Source organism: Oncorhynchus mykiss, chromosome 15 (genome assembly GCF_057628025.1).
Source record: "Oncorhynchus mykiss isolate SJ-2025 chromosome 15, ASM5762802v1, whole genome shotgun sequence".
NCBI lineage: Eukaryota > Metazoa > Chordata > Actinopteri > Salmoniformes > Salmonidae > Oncorhynchus > Oncorhynchus mykiss.
Window position 1 is genome coordinate 65,060,510 of NC_143036.1, and position 15,979 is coordinate 65,076,488.

At 41.4% G+C, this 15,979-nt stretch overlaps 1 protein-coding gene across 1 annotated transcript in view; it reads right to left on the minus strand.

Moving 5' to 3' along the window:
* The window catches only part of LOC110490529 (ras association domain-containing protein 8), a 32,460-nt gene extending 20,350 nt beyond the window's left edge, over window positions 1-12,110 (minus strand). The window contains exon 1 of the mRNA XM_021563965.3: window positions 11,839-12,110. The gene's annotated coding sequence lies outside the window, so the exon portion shown is untranslated. The remainder of the gene's footprint in view (window positions 1-11,838) is intronic.
* Window positions 12,111-15,979: the final 3,869 nt, after the last annotated feature.

A 15,979-nucleotide genomic window follows, 5' to 3' on the forward strand; every position in this document is an offset into this window, starting at 1 on the left:
GCAAGGACTGACCACCTGTCCTTAACGATTACAAGCAACCCATAACATGATGCAGTCACCACTATGCTTGAAAATATGGAGAGTGGTACTCAGTAATGATTTGTATTGGATTTGCCCCAAACATAACTTTGTATTCAGGACATATAGTTAATTGCAGTATAAATGTACTGCCTTTTTTTCCCAAACAGAATGCATGTTTTGGAATATTTCCTGTTTTTCAATGTCAATTAAGTTAGTATTGTGGACAGTGGCATGTATTCATGGATGCGAAGGGAAGTCAGGATTCCCCCCAAAATGTACCTAGAAAAGAACATCAAATAATGTATATTTTGTCTCTCTATATTTTATACCTTTCCTATAATTCGCAAGAGGCTGAATGTATCTCACCAGAGAAAAGATCCGAGCAAGCGAAACAGCACCCCTCTACATGTGTATGTGTAGGCAATCTGTCTGGTCAAAAATAGTATGACATTGTTGCTGCCCATAGCGTTGAATGCAAGGGAAGCCTGTGAGCATTTGGCCTCCCTTGATAGAAAAAAATAATAAAATAATAGCCAATCAGCGTTGAGCTCAAATATGAAATGGTCCTGGCGCACCAAAAAAAAGTGTGAAGGGCAGCCAGTTTGGATGACTTCATGCCTACACTCTTAGGGAAAAAAAGGTCCTATCTAGAAACAAAAAAGGGTTCTTCGGCTGTCCCCTTTGAAGAACCCCTTTTGGGTCCAGGTATATGTAGGAGAAAACATATACACTGGGGAGAACAAGCATTTGATACACTGCAGGTTTTCCCACTTACAAAGCATGTAGAGGTCCATTTTTTTTAATCATAGGTACTGTGATTAACTGTGAGAGACTGAATCTAAAACAAAAATCCAGAAAATCACATTGTATGATTTTTAAGTAATTAATTTGCATTTTATTGCATGACAAGTATTTGATCACCTACCAACCAGTAAGAATTCCGGCTCTCACAGACCTGTTAGTTTTTCTTTAAGAAGCCCTCCTGTTCTCCACTCATTACCTGTATTAACTGCACCTGCTTGAACTCGTTACCTGTCCACACACTCAATCAAACAGACTCCAACCTCTCCACAATGGCCAAGACCAGAGAGCTGTGTAAGGACATCAGGGTTAAAATTGTAGACATGCACAAGGCTGGGAGGGGCTACAGGACAATAGTCAAGCAACTTGGTGACAAAGCAACAACTGTTTGCGCAATTATTAGAAAATGGAAGAAGGTCAAGATGACAGTCAATCACCCTCGGTCTGGGGCTCCATGCAAGATCCCACCTTGTGGGGCATCAATGATCATGAGGAAGGTGAGGGATCAGCCCAGAACTACACGGCAGGACCTGGTCAATGACCTGAAGAGAGCTGGGACCACAGTCTCAAAGAAAACCATTAGTAACACACTACGCTGTCATGGATTAAAATCCTGCAGCGCATGTAAGGTCCCCCTGCTCAAGCCAGGGCATGTCCAGGCCCGTCTGAAGTTTGCCAATGACCATCTGGATGATCCAAAGGAGGAATGGGAGAAGGTCATGTGGTCTGATGAGACAAAAATATAACTTTTTGGTCTAAACTCCACTCGCCGTGTTTGGAGGAAGAAGAAGGATGAGTACAACACCAAGAACACCATCCCACCCGTGAAGCATGGAGGTGGAAACATCATTCTTTGGGGATGCTTTTCTGCAAAGGGGACAGGATGACTGCACCGTGTTGAGGGGAGGATGGATGGGGCCATGTATCGTGAGATCTTGGCCAACAACCTCCTTCCCTCAGAAAGAGCATTGAAGATGGGTCGTGGCTGGGTCTTCCAGCATGACACCGACCCGAAACACACAGCCAGGGCAACTAAGGAGTGGCTAAGTAAGAAGCATATCAAGGTCCTGGAGTGGCCTAGCCAGTCTCCAGACCTGAACCCAATAGAAAATCTTTGGAGGGAGCTGAAAGTCCGTAGTGCCCAGCTACAGCCCCGAAACCTGAAGGATCTGGAGAAGGTCTGTATGGAGGAGTGGGCCAAAATCCCTGCTGCAGTGTGTGCAAACCTGGTCAAGAACTACAGGAGAACTATGATCTCTGTAATTGCAAACAAAGGTTTCTGTACCAAATATTAAGTTCTGCTTTTCTGATGTATCAAATACTTATGTCATGCAATAAAATGCAAATTAATTACTTAAAAGTCATACAATGTGATTTTCTGGATTTTAGATTCTGTCTCTCACAGTTGAAGTGTACCTATGATAATCATTACAGACCTCTACATGCTTTGTAAGTAGGAAAACCTGCAAAATCAGCAGTGTATCAAATACTTGTTCTCCCCACTGTGTGTGTGTGTGTGTGTGTATGTATGAGAACCCTTAAGAACTCCTTTTGGGTTCAGGTATAACCATGTTTGTTCCAGGTAGAACCCTTTTGGGTTCCACATAGAACCTTTTCCACAGAGGGTGGAAAAGGGTTCTATGTGAAAGAGTATCACATCGAGAGAAATTCGTCATTGACAGAAACAACTTTAATTGTTGCATCTTGCGTTATTTTCCTAAATTAGCCATGGATGGAGGTAGGAATTTGGACTTGTGGTTTTACTTAATTCTCCACACTGGCCAATGATTATAATGGCGATTCTGAGCCAACCATAAATGTATACATTGTGCCCCTGGACTGAGAGGATGGAAGTTCAATATGAAACTATATGTAGAAGGCTAATGTTAACAAGCTAACATTGCCCATGAAAGGAAGTTAGTCTAGCGAGCAAGCATTTTAGCAAGGTAGTCTAGGACAACAAAAAATAAAAGCATGTACTGTATGACAGAGAGGATGATGGTATTGGTGTTTCTCTACAAGTAGGGTGAGTCAACATGTTTTTTCTACTTGCATGCTTGCACACACAAAAAAAATCTGAACCATGGACAACCACATCATATTTATCTTATTGATTGGATGAAATAGTTTTTAGTATCTTTTAGTTGTCACTGTATTAGACTAAGCAGAGGTGATTTGATGATGTTGAAATGTTGAAGTTGAAATGGTGCTGCTTTCTGTTTTCCTTGTGACTTGCGGTAACTCTCCGTAGTTCTAAATCAATAGTTGTTTAAGTAGTCTGACATTTTCGGAAACAACTTGCTTGACCATGCAACTGTTTTTTACATGCAATATGCTTTGTGGACTTCACCAGACAGAGGTTGCTCCCCGGTTTTATGATGAAACGAAGGTGAGGTTTAATTTATTCTACCCGTGTCTTCTTATCGTCTGGGCCTTAGTTCATATGCCTTGCGACCGTGATATAGGCCGAACAGATTTAAAAGCAAACAACACAATTATTGGCTTCCCCAGTGATTTGGGGTGGCAGGTAGCCTAGTGGTTAGTAACTGAAAGGTTGCAAGATCGTATCCCCGATCTGACAAGGTAAAAATCTGTTGTTCTTCCCCTGAACAAGGCAGATAACCCACTGTTCCTAGGCCATCATTGAAAATAAGAATGTGTTCTTAACTGACTTGCCTAGTTAAATAAAAGGTTTTAAAAAATTACCCACACACCACTACTGACTGCGGAGTAACTACAATGTTTTGATCCATCCTCAGTTTTTTCTGATCACACTCATTAAACTCTGTAGCTGTATTAAAGAAACCATTGCCCTCATGGTGAAATCCCTGAGCGGTTTCCTTCCTCTCCAGCAACTGAGTTAGAAAGGACACCTGTATCTTTGTCATGACTGGGTGTATTTATGCACCATCCAAAGTGTAATTAATAACTTCACCATTATATGTAGGCCAGTGACACAAAATCTAAATTGAATAAATGTTAAATTCAGGCTGTAACACAACAAAATGTGGAAAAAGTCAAAGGGTGTGAATACTTTCTGAAGGCACTGTATATCTTTCATTTAGAAGTAAAAAAAATGGCTGTAGCAACTAAGGATTCTAGATTTACAAGCTCTCCATTGCAGAGAGTTTATCAGCCTTATTGTGCTGACATTTTTTGCCTATATTTCATACTAATTGTTGGTATGGTGACGATGCCTTCATGCTTCAGAAACCAAGCCAGGGGAACTCTGTCCTTTGAAACAGCTAATAGAAATGTCAAAGTGGGCGGCTAGTCTTTCAAGTGTGAAAAACTGGAAATGTCAAGATTTTACCTCAACATATCCCTTGGATAAAGTGATATTTCATTTTGAAGCAAAGATGGTTTGGAATTGAAACGTGTAAAATGCCTGACTCATTCCACCATAGCGAGAAGAAGGCCTAAACAGACAATTGATGTTAGGGTGCTGTACTGAAAATAAAATGGATAGTAATTGCTGATTGGCAGTCGGCATCATCAGTTATTTGTCCAATATCTCCATCCCCAACCATTGCATTCTTCACAAGACATGCCATATTCAACAGGTGAGATTTGCACAGACTTGTCCCACTCTCTGCAGAGGAGTTCCTAGGATGGTCTTGCCTGGAATTATATCACAAAGATTTCCCAAAATGTCTCAAACTGGGTGTTTTCAACACTTGTTACAACACGTGACTGACATTTCTTACTCACAATACCTGAAACTTGAGCCTAGACTTACCTTTCCAGCAGTTAATTTTGTTTTTACTTCTATAACAGGGAGCTTCAGCTTAGTCAGTCACCAAACAGACAGTTTTGGTCTCTCTGGTGCCCTTTAAGACCGATGGAGGAAGGGAGAAAGGAATTCAGCTCCTTTGGACCGAATCAGCCAGTCTGATCAGTATTTCCAAATGCCTCACTGTCATCAGAGTTTAAAGAGGTTCAGTTTATAATGAAGGCAGGCAAGAATTCATAGTGAGAGGAGAAAAAAAAGGAAACAATATGCACTTTGCCATACAGAGAGATGTCAGTTTTGTTAGAATCAGGGGATATTATTATTACTAGTAGATTGGTAGTCTTACACTCAGTTCAGAGAAGTTCATTTAAATTCACAGAGTGAGGTTAATGAGGCAATAATTTACTGCGCCGTTGTGGTGACTCACTGGGCACAGCGAGAATCTATTTCTTGATCTCATTCAGTGCTGGAAATGACTGAGCAAATGCTGCTCCTAGAAAAATTCTAGCACTTGGCTGTTAATCTATAGTTGGACAAGATTAACTTTCAAATCAATTCCATTATATAGGCTTTAAGAGTTCCAAAAATAAATGACCTTTCCTAGTAAGCCTTTTCTTGAAAGATCACAGGATGCGTGAATGAGCTCACTCAAGTGTTGCGTAGTTGGACTGACAGGGTGGTACTGGCTAGTCTTGCTTGGCCAGATTTACTAGATGACTTTACCTGAATAATGGAAGATTTGCCTCAAATTATAACCAAAGCACATGCTTAGAACCTTGTTTTGGAAGGGTTCAGTACATGCTTAGAACCTTGTGTTTTGGAAGGGTTCAGTACATGCTTAGAACCTTTGTTTTGGAAGGGTTCAGTACATGCTTAGAACCTTGTGTTTTGGAAGGGTTCAGTACAAAAGAAGAGACACATGGTAGAGTCCCACATGACCAAGTGTGGCTGTCAAGATCTAACTTAGTCTGCTCTGAAGGGGGGGGTTGCAGGATTAGTGCCTCATGGAGTAATTGAAGGGAAAGACTGCAGCTTCGAATGAATCTCACATTTCAGGAGGCCAGGGGTAGTTCAACAGGACACGATATGAAGAATCTTCAAATTAAAACACAAAATGTGCCTTCAACTGATGCTGCTACTTCTACAACAGTCTGGTGGTCTACTGTAGTCGGCAGACATGATCAAACCCATATCTTCCACTACTGATGACAATACCGGCGTAAAAACAAAAGATGTTTGAATCTGCATGTTTGGTTCATACGTTTTTTTTATAAATGCACAGCTGCCTTTTCCAGTTCTAAGGCCAACCTTAACGAATAGTGAACTAAGACACATGGCTAAATCTGCTCACTCTGTTGGTCACATGCTTAAACTCCCATCACTCAGGATGGCGCACCTAATCATCTTCCACGGCATCGCTCCTAGTGAGAAAATGTGGAGACTCAAAAGGTTGAACGTAAGCAGCTTGGGGAGAGCAATAAGCTGATAACATAAGCTCCTCTTACAGGGTTAACAACAGGGACGGAGAAAGCCAAGTAGTAGTAAACAAGCCACAGCGTGCAATCTGTCATGTGTTTTCACAAGTTCATCTGGGTTCTCAATAGTCCTTTCAGTAACTGGTATAACAAGGCGCTCAATAGTTAATGGAATGTACGAAACATTAGGAACACCTGCTCTTTCCATTACATAGACTGACCAGGTGAATACAGGTGAAAGCTATGATCCCTTATTGATATCACTTGTTAAATCTACTTCAATCTCAGATGAAGGAGGAGAAAGGTTAAAGAAGGATTTTTAAGCCTTGAGACAATTGAGACATGGATTGTGTATGTGTGCCATTCAGAGGGTGAATGGGCAAGGCACACTGGTTTGAGTGTGTCAAGAACTGCAACGCTGCTGGGTTTTTCACACGCAACAGTTTCCTGTGTGTATCAAGAATGGTCCACCACCCAAAGGACTTCCAGCCAACTTGACACAACTGTGGGAAGCATTGGAGTCAACATGGGCCACCATCTCTGTGGAACGCATTCAACACTTTTGCAGGCTATCGGAAAACCTCCCTGGTCTTTGTGATTGAATCTGTGTTTGAAATTCACTGCATGACTGAGGGATCTTACAGATACTTGTGAATCTAGGCTAACAATTTGAATCAGCTGTGTAGTGCTAGGTCAAAAAACAAAACATTCCCCCAGAGGGCTCCAGGACCGAGTTTGGGAAACACTGTCCTAGGCCACTATTTTGAGCTTATTATATGAGGAGGATTTCAAGTAGGCTAGCAATTTGTGCTAATGTATAACAGCATCTAGATCAGAGATTCCATGCATGGGTGAGAGGCAGGGGTACACAACTCCTGTCCGGCTAGAGGACCACAGTATATGCCAGGTTTTCCACCTTGGCCTTTCACAGACTAATTAAGACCTGGTGTGTAGACCCTCAAGACACACTAGTTGAAATAATAACTAGCTTAGCTAATAATTCATTGCTATATGGAGTGTGTACACTTTACCTTTAAAAAAAAAAAAATCATCCAAAAACAATGAGCCCTAAACAATGTGCAACCTTCCAAACCCCCCCCCCCCCCCAGCTATGCTCAACAGAGTAGTTTTAGCCCATGTGCAATTTTCACTTTAAAATGTATGTCAAACAAAAACCAATGATTGCAAAGTTAAACAAAACATACAATTCTATGCACAAGGACTACTTTTAACTATTTCCACAGAACATTTTACAAAAACACATTTACTTGAAGAACAGTGCAGATGCCATGTTTGGTAACAGAATGACGGCACAGACAGACAGCACAGACAGACAGACAGCACAAACAGTCATTCTGTTACCAAACTTTGCATCTGCACTGTACTTCAAGTAAATGTGTTTTTGTCACATTTTCCATGTATGTGGTTAAAAAGTAGTCCTCATTTCTTTGGTTTATTTCAAGGATGAACTTTAATTCCAACTGTGGGTCCTGGTAGGCCACCTGTAATTACAGCCCATTGTATATACTCTAGCAATGAAATAAGATCCACGACTCTGGAGAAACATGCTCAGTCTCCCCACAGGGGTAAGAGGAGGCCTACAGTGCAGGGGAGTAAATACTGGTCTCTCTTGATGTCTGAAGCTGCCTGAAAACAACAGTTTCTGCCCCACCCACTGTACAACCCTAGTAATCCCTCAAAGATGCTTGACCCTCTGATAATTAAAATTTGTTTTAGCTAAAAGACAGTATAAAAAGTACTTCATCCCCAAAGCTGGTCTGCTCTTTTAGGTTTAGCAAAGGACGTTTTCTAGTGTTTCATTCCAGCGGTACTGCATGCCTCTGCTCACCTCTTCCCAGTATTTTAATGGCAAACTGGAATATTTAATCACTGCTGATAACATTCAGCAAATCCACCTGTATAACACGAACAATGCCTCATTTCCTGTGATGCCACTCATCAGGTATCACCATTAACAGGGATTCCATAAAACCTGTGTTTGTGTTGTTCACCGGCTGTGCTACAAGCAGTTTCACAGTCCTTTACCTCACAGATTAGCATCAATCCTAAAAGAGCTTTGGAACATTACACAATGTAAATTCACGACTAACACAGCCCCATACACAGACAGTGTATTGATGTGAGGAGAAAAGTGCATGGAAGTTTGTCAGTGACAGTACAAACACGTGTTGGTACTTACAGTAGTCTGCTTGAGTTCAGTGGATTGTCTGTGTTTGATTGCACATTGTCATACCATGTAAATCATCCAGTAGCTGGTTGTTCACTTGAAGGGCAAAATAACCAAACCAAAATATATTGGAGTATTTTATGACATTTTTTGATTGATTTATTTGATTAACTTTTACTCATGTTTCTCCTCAATTTTGTGATATCCAATTGATAGTTACAGTCTTGTCTCATCACTGCAACTCCCATATGGACTCGGGAGAGGCAAAGGTCGAGAGCCGTGCGTCCTCTGGAACACAACCCAACCAAGCCTCACTGCTTCTTGCCACAATGCCCACATAACCCGGAAGCCAGCCGCACCAATGTGTCGGAGGAAACACAGTGCATCTGGCGACCGTGTCAGCGTGCACTGCGCCTGGCCCGGCACAGGAGTCGCTAGTGCGCGATGGGACAAGGACATCCCTGCCGGGCAAACCCTCCTCTAATCTGAACGACCCTGGGCCAATTGTGCGCATGGGTCGCAGCCGGCTGCGGCAGAGCCTGGACTCGAACCCAGAATCTCTTGTGGCACAGCTAGCAGTGTGATGCAGTGCCTTAGATCACTGCGCCACTCAGGAGGCCCTCTGGGCTGTTTTAAATCGTAAGAGCAAACAGCAACAATTTGAAAAGATGTGAGTGTTGGCTTTTTCTGAAACTTCTGCTGTCCCTTTTACAACTTGTAGTTCTATTTTCAGTGGCTCTTTATTTTACGATAGGCCTACAATTTCCACTGCTTTAATATGGAAATTACCGGTATGTATATATGTAGTAACAATGTGTACTTTTTGGTAAATAACTGGTAACAACATGGCATGGTATCTAATGGTGCCTAGTGTTACCTGTTCAAATGAATTCCAAAGAAACAAATAATTAATTGGTTATTGCATTGGGTGATTACCATGGTACCCTGTAACTTTTCAGTAAATACCTGGTAACTTATGTATCATGTAATAAAGTGCTACTCTAAATGTCCTTGGCAAGAAGCTCAATAGGGACAGACTCCAACTTGTTAGACAAACAGTCAGCAGAAAACATAACTGCCACATCAAACAAAGAAATGAGACGGAAGGTTCAATTCAAACAAGCACTTATGCTTGTGTTTTTTCACCACTGTCACATAAAATAGGTGCCTTCAGAAGTATTCATACCAATTGACTTATTCCACACTTTGATGTGATACAGCCTGAATTCAAAATGGATTAAATAGATTTTTCCCCCTCACCTTCTTCTACACTATTATGTTTGCAAATTCATTGAAAATTAAATACAGGAATACCTCATTTACATAAGTATTCACACCCCTGAGTCAATTGGCCCAGCGTCATCTGGGGTAGGCCGTCATGGTAAATAAGAATTGAAAGAATCAATAGATCTATAAAATAGGTTCAGAATATTAAGGGTCAAAGACAGAAAGGCATCTACAGTGCCTCCAGAAAGTATTCACACCCCTTGACTTATTCCACATTTTGTTGTGTTACAAACTGAGTTCAGAATTGATTAAATTGTTGTTTTTTCACCCATCTACACACAATACCCCATAATGACAAAGTGAAAACATGTTTTTAGACATTTTTGCAAATGTATTGAAAATGAAATAAAACATTTATGTAAGTATTCACAGTAGAGTCAATACTTTGTAGAATCACCTTTTGGCAGCGATTACAATTTAGTCTTTCTCTAAGAGCTTTGCAAACCTCAATTGTACAATATTCTTCAAGTTCTGTCAAGTTGGTTGTTGATCATTGCTAGACAGCAATTTTCAAGTCTTCCCATAGACTTTCAAGACGATTTATGTCAAATCTGTAACTAGGCCACGCAGGAACATTCAATGTCATCTTAGTAAACAACCAGTGTATATTTGGCGTTGTGTTTTAGGTTATTGTCCTGCTGATACGTGAATTTGTCCCACAGTGTCTGGTGGAAAGCAGACTTAGGCAAAATCCTAGAGGAAAACCTGGTTGAGCTTAGCTCTATTCCGTTATTTATTTTTATATCCTAAAAAACTCCCTATTCCTTGCCGATGACAAGCATACCCATAACATGATGCAGCCAACACCATGCTTGAAAATATGAAGAGTGGTACTTCCTGATGTGTTGGATTTGCCCAAAACATAACACTTTCTATTCAGGACATAAAGTTAAGTTATTTTCCACATTTTTTGCCATTTTACTTTAGTACTTTATTGCAAACAGGATGCATGTTTTTGAATATTTGTATTCTGTAGAGGCTTCCTTTTTTCCACTCTGTCATTTAGGTTAATAATGTGGAGTAATGTTGGAACCATCCTCAGTTTTCTATCACAGGCCTCATGGTTTCCTTCCTCTCCAGCAGCTGAGTTAGGAAGGACACCTGCATCTTTGTAGTGACTGGGTGTATTGATACACCATCCAAAAAGTTTAAATAAAAACTTCACCATGATCAAAGGGATATTTAATGTTTGCTTTTTTATTATTACCCCTCTACCATTACATGCTCTTTGTGAGGCATTGGGAAAACCTCCCTGTTCTTTGTGGTTGAATCTGTGTTTGAAATTCACTGCTCAAACTGAGGGTCCTTACAGATAATTGTATGTGTGGGGTACAGAGAGGTGAGGTAATCATTCAAAAATCATGATCACCACTATTATCACACACAGAGTGAGTCCATGCAACACATTTTTACTGCTGACTCAAGACATTTCAGCTTTGCATTTTTGTATTTCTAAAAACATAATTCCCCTGACATTATGGGGTATTGCGCATAGGCCAGTAACACACAATCTCAAATTAATCAATTTTAAATTCAGGCTCTCACAACAAAATGTGGACAAGTCAAGGGGGTGTGAATACTTTGAAGGCACTGTAGATTATTTTCAACACAGATGCTTCCAGTTATGGCACAGTACAGTCATTGAAAAAGCCTATTGCATGAACATGACAGGTTTGACTGAATCCAGCCCCTTGTGTCACACACAACTTTCACATGGGATGGAGCATTACACAATATTTCTAGTTGTTGGATACATTTATTAAGAAATTGCTCACCAATGTTTTTTATATATTTGTAGTCATTTTCAGTTCCTGTTGACAAGCGAGTTACAGTAGTGACAACACACACTCACTTTTTCTTATTAATCCAAATTCTATTGACATTCAAAGTGGCAAGGTATTCTCTCTGCAACCAGTCCAGATAGTCCAGTGATTTGTTTAGGTCACATAGCCTACTCAAGGGGGCCCTACATCCATAGGCTATTAAATTAGGGGAAATGTCCCTAATCCCATCTGGCAGTATTTTTTTTATATGATCACTCTTTTTTTGGAACCCAAACTTAATATTTGAGGCCAAACAAAATGTATCTGGGTGTATTTCTCTTGGTAGAAATAACATAGATTAATTAATTTAGTGAGAATGAAAATGCATTGGCTGTACCACAGGTCATTTTACATTTCCAGCTATAAGCACCATCATACTTGAGTTATGGTGGGCTCTTTTTTTGCTCTTAACGCTGTACTGCAAAGTAGCCTTCGCAGGAGCTGGAATCAGGAGCGGTCTTCGCAATACAGTGTTAAGCATTGGCTGCGCCTATAGCAAAATCCATTTACCTCTTTCCAGCCGCAGTCCTCCGGCTAAAAGTGTATGAGAAGCTCCCCTCTTTCTCTGGTCCCACTCTGAATTCCCTCAGACATTCAATCCGGTGACATATAATTGTTCTCGGCAGCTTATTTTATTGCATAATCCAAAGGTTTATATATTGTGCAAATAGGCTACCTAATTAAAGTTTGCGCTCTGCATATCCACGCGTGTTTACTGTGCAATCCGTTGTAGGACATCTGATTCCAGCTCCTTTTTGTGTAATGTTGGCAACTGTAAGGGGACCGCGGAGTATGTATCCCTTCCGGGTAAATTCCTTCAGCCTTCACAATAAAGGACCCTCGTATAATTAAAAAAAATACATTATAAAAAGGGAGAGGGGGATACCTTGTCAGTTGTTCAACTGAAATGTGTCTTCTGCATTTAGCCCAACCCCTCTGAATCAGAGAGGTGGGTGGGGCTGCATTAATTGACATCCACGTCTTAGGCCCCTGGGAACAGTGGGTGACCGACCACCTTGCTCAGGGGCAGAACGACAGATTTTCAGCTCAGGGATTCGATCCAGCAACCTTTCGTTACTGGCCCAACACTCTAATACAATATTAAGCTATATTTAGTCAACTATAAGTGAGGTTTGTAAGTTTTGTTTTGTTTTAATCAAGCACATTATGCCTACAACATGTGTTATGCACATGTTGAACTTTTATTTTATTTTTTATTTAACCAGGTAGATTAGTTGAGAACAAGTTCTCATTTACAACTGCAACCTGGCCAAGATAAAGCAAAGCAGTGCGACACAAACAACAACACAGAGTTACACATGGAATGAACAAACATACAGTCAATAACACAATAGAAAAAGTCTACATACAGTGTTTGCAAATGAGGTAAGATAAGGGAGGTAAGGAAATAAATAGGCCATAGCGGCGAAATAATTACAATTTAGAAGTTAAACACTGGAGTGATAGATGTGCAGAAGATGAATGTGCAAATAGAGATATTGGGGTGCAAAGGAGAGAAAAAAAAGGAAAAAAAATAACAGTATGGGGATGAGGTAGTTGGATAGGCTATTTACAGCTGGGCTATGTACAGGTGCAGTAATCTGTGAGCTGCTCTAACAGCTGGTGCTTAAAGCTAGTGAGGGAGGTAAGAGTCTCCAGCTTCAGTGATTTTTGCAATTCGTTCCAGTCATTAGCAGAAGAGAACTGGAAGGAAAGGCAGCCAAAGTAGGAATTGGCTTTGGGGGTGACCAGTGATATATACCTACTGGTGCTGCTATGGTGACCAATGAGCTGAGATAAGGCGGTGCTTTACCTAGCAAAGCCCTATAGATGACCTGGAGCCAGTGGGTTTGGCAACGAATATGAAGCGAGAGCCAGCCAACGAGAGCATACAGGTCGCAGTGGTGGGTAGTATATGGGGCTTTGGTGACAAAACGGATGGCATTGTGATAGACTGCATCCAATTTGTTGAGTAGAGTGTTGGAGGCTATTTTGTCAATGGCATCGTCAAAGTCAAGGATCGGCAGGATAGTCAGTTTTACGAGGGTATGTTTGGCAGCATGAGTGAAGGATGCTTTGTTGCGAAATAGGAAGCTGATTCTAGATTTAATTTTGGATTGGAGATGCTTAATGTGAGTCTGGAAGGAGAGTTTACAGTCTAACCAGACACCTAGATATTTGTAATTGTCCACATATTCTAAGTCCGAACCGTCAGGGTGCGACAGCGATCGGTTGAAGAGCATGCGTTTAGTTTTACTTGCAATTAAGAGCAGTTGGAGGCCACGGAAAGAGAATTGTATGGCATTGAAGCTTGTCTGGAGGTTAGATAACACAGTGTCCAAAGAAGGGCCAGAACTATACCGAATGGTGTCGTCTGCGTAGAGGTGGATCAGTGAATCACCAGCAGCAAGAGCGACATCATTGATGTAGAAAGAAGAAATTAGTCGGCCTGAGAATGGAACCCCGTGGCACCCCCATAGAGACTGCCAGAGGTCAGGACAACAGGCCCTCCGATTTGACACTCTGAACTCCTTAGGAAGGCAGGGTAGGATAGATATAGGTCTATACGGGTTTGGGTCTGGAGTGTCTCCCCCTTTGAAGAAGGGGATGACTGCGGCAGCTTTCCAATCTTTGGGGATCTCAGACGATACGAAAAAGTGGTTGAACAGGCTAGTAATAGGGGTTGCAACAATTTCAGCGGATAATTTTAAAAAGAGAGGGTCCAGATTGTCTAGCCCGGCTGATTTGTAGGGGTCCAAATTTTGCAGCTCTTTCAGAACATCAGCTATCTGGATTTTGTTGAAGGAGAAATGGGGGAGGCTTGGGCAAGGTGCTGTGGGGCGTGCAGGGCTGTTGACCAGGGTAGGGGTGGCCAGGTGGAAAGCATGGCCAGTCATAGAAAAATGCTTCTTGAAATTCTCATTTATCGTGGATTTATCGGTGGTGACAGTTTCCTAGCCACAGTGCAGTGGGCAGCTGGGAGGTGGTGCTCTTATTCTCCATAGACTTTACAGTGTCCCAAAACTTTCTGGAGTTTGTGCTACAGGGTGCAAATTTCTGTTTGAAAAAGCTAGCCTTCGCTTTCCTAACTGCCTGTGTATGTATATTGGTTCCTAGCTTCCCTGAAAAGTTGCATATCGCGGGGCCTATTCGATGCTAATACAATACGCCATAGGATGTTTTTGTGCTGGTCAAGGGCAGTCAGGTCTGGCGTGAACCAAGGGCTAAATCTCTTCCTGGTTCTACATTTTTTGAATGGGGCATGCTTATTTCAGATGGTGAGGAAAGCACTTTTAAAGAATAATCAGGAGGCAGTCCAGTCCAGCTGATGACCGCTAGCAGTGGTTAGCTGACTACAAGCTAGTGGCTAGTTAGCTGGCTAGCTTCTTTGGGGGTTCCGGTTCTAAAGTAAAGAAAATAGCAGATCCATACCACATTGGGTGAGGCGGGTTGCAGGAGAGTATGTTGAAGTTGAGGTTAGTTGAGGTTAATAATATATGCGAAGAAAAACGTTCTAAAAAGATATATACATGGGACACGACAAGACGAAGACAAAGAGGCCTGACTGCTACACCAGCGGAATAGAAAACACATATTGATTGTGTTTCTGGGTAAATCCCTACTTTCATGGAAGCACAATTAATTTGTTGTACAGTCCAATATGTTTTTGCAATACAACAAAATAAAAATTACATTTTAATAATATAACGTAGCATTTAAACTGAGATTGAACTGCGGGCTGGACTCAAACTCAGGTCCCAGTCTAGTTCTAAGGGTAGGTAGCCTACAGTGGTGGCTAGCGGCACTTAAAACGGGGAGGACGGCTAATAGTAATGGCTAAAACAGCATAAATGGAATGGTCTCAAACACATCAAACACCTGGTTTCTATGTGTTCTGTGTGTCCGTTCACTAGATTCATTATTATAAGCCGTCCTCCCATCACCAGCCTTCTCTGGTAGCCTACCCTTAGAACTAGAGGGACCTGAGTTTGAGTCCAGGGCGCAGGCTAGGTTCGTTACAATACAATACCCCACTCCTTTGGGATGTGCACAGTATGTATCAACGTGAGCCTTTATTAAAAACACGGATTTCCTATCGTTTACTAAGCAATTTCACTGGGGACTTTTATTTTGATGGCAGCAATCGGAATAAGAAGTTATATTATTGCCAGTTGTTGGTTATTGTTGCCAGGATTACAGATCTCTCACTGCTCACTGCTCACGCTTGTAAATTGCATTGTAATGTAGATGGGACACTGCAAGGCATTGTGGACAGGTTTAAAGCCGCACATACCAATTGGAACCGCAGATCCACTTTTCCCAGGTTTTGAGCACTTAACAGTCAGGCATGTGCTGTTAATCAGTAAACTCATTAACTGTCCCATCTGCATCATCCTAAAATTGTTTTCTAACCCAACATAAACGATGGATGTGTGGTGAACTTTTGGTTGACGATGTAAAAATGATCTACAACACTACCAATGTTATGCTTTTGAGGACACCCGCCTTTAAGTAAAAGGCCTTTGTGATTCTCTGCATATTCAACAATTTTTGTTAAAATGAAAAGCTAGCAGGAGGTGTTTATGGTGGGGGGGTGGGGTGGGGGGTTGTTGAAAGCCTAAAACTAAACAAATTATATACATAAAACAAT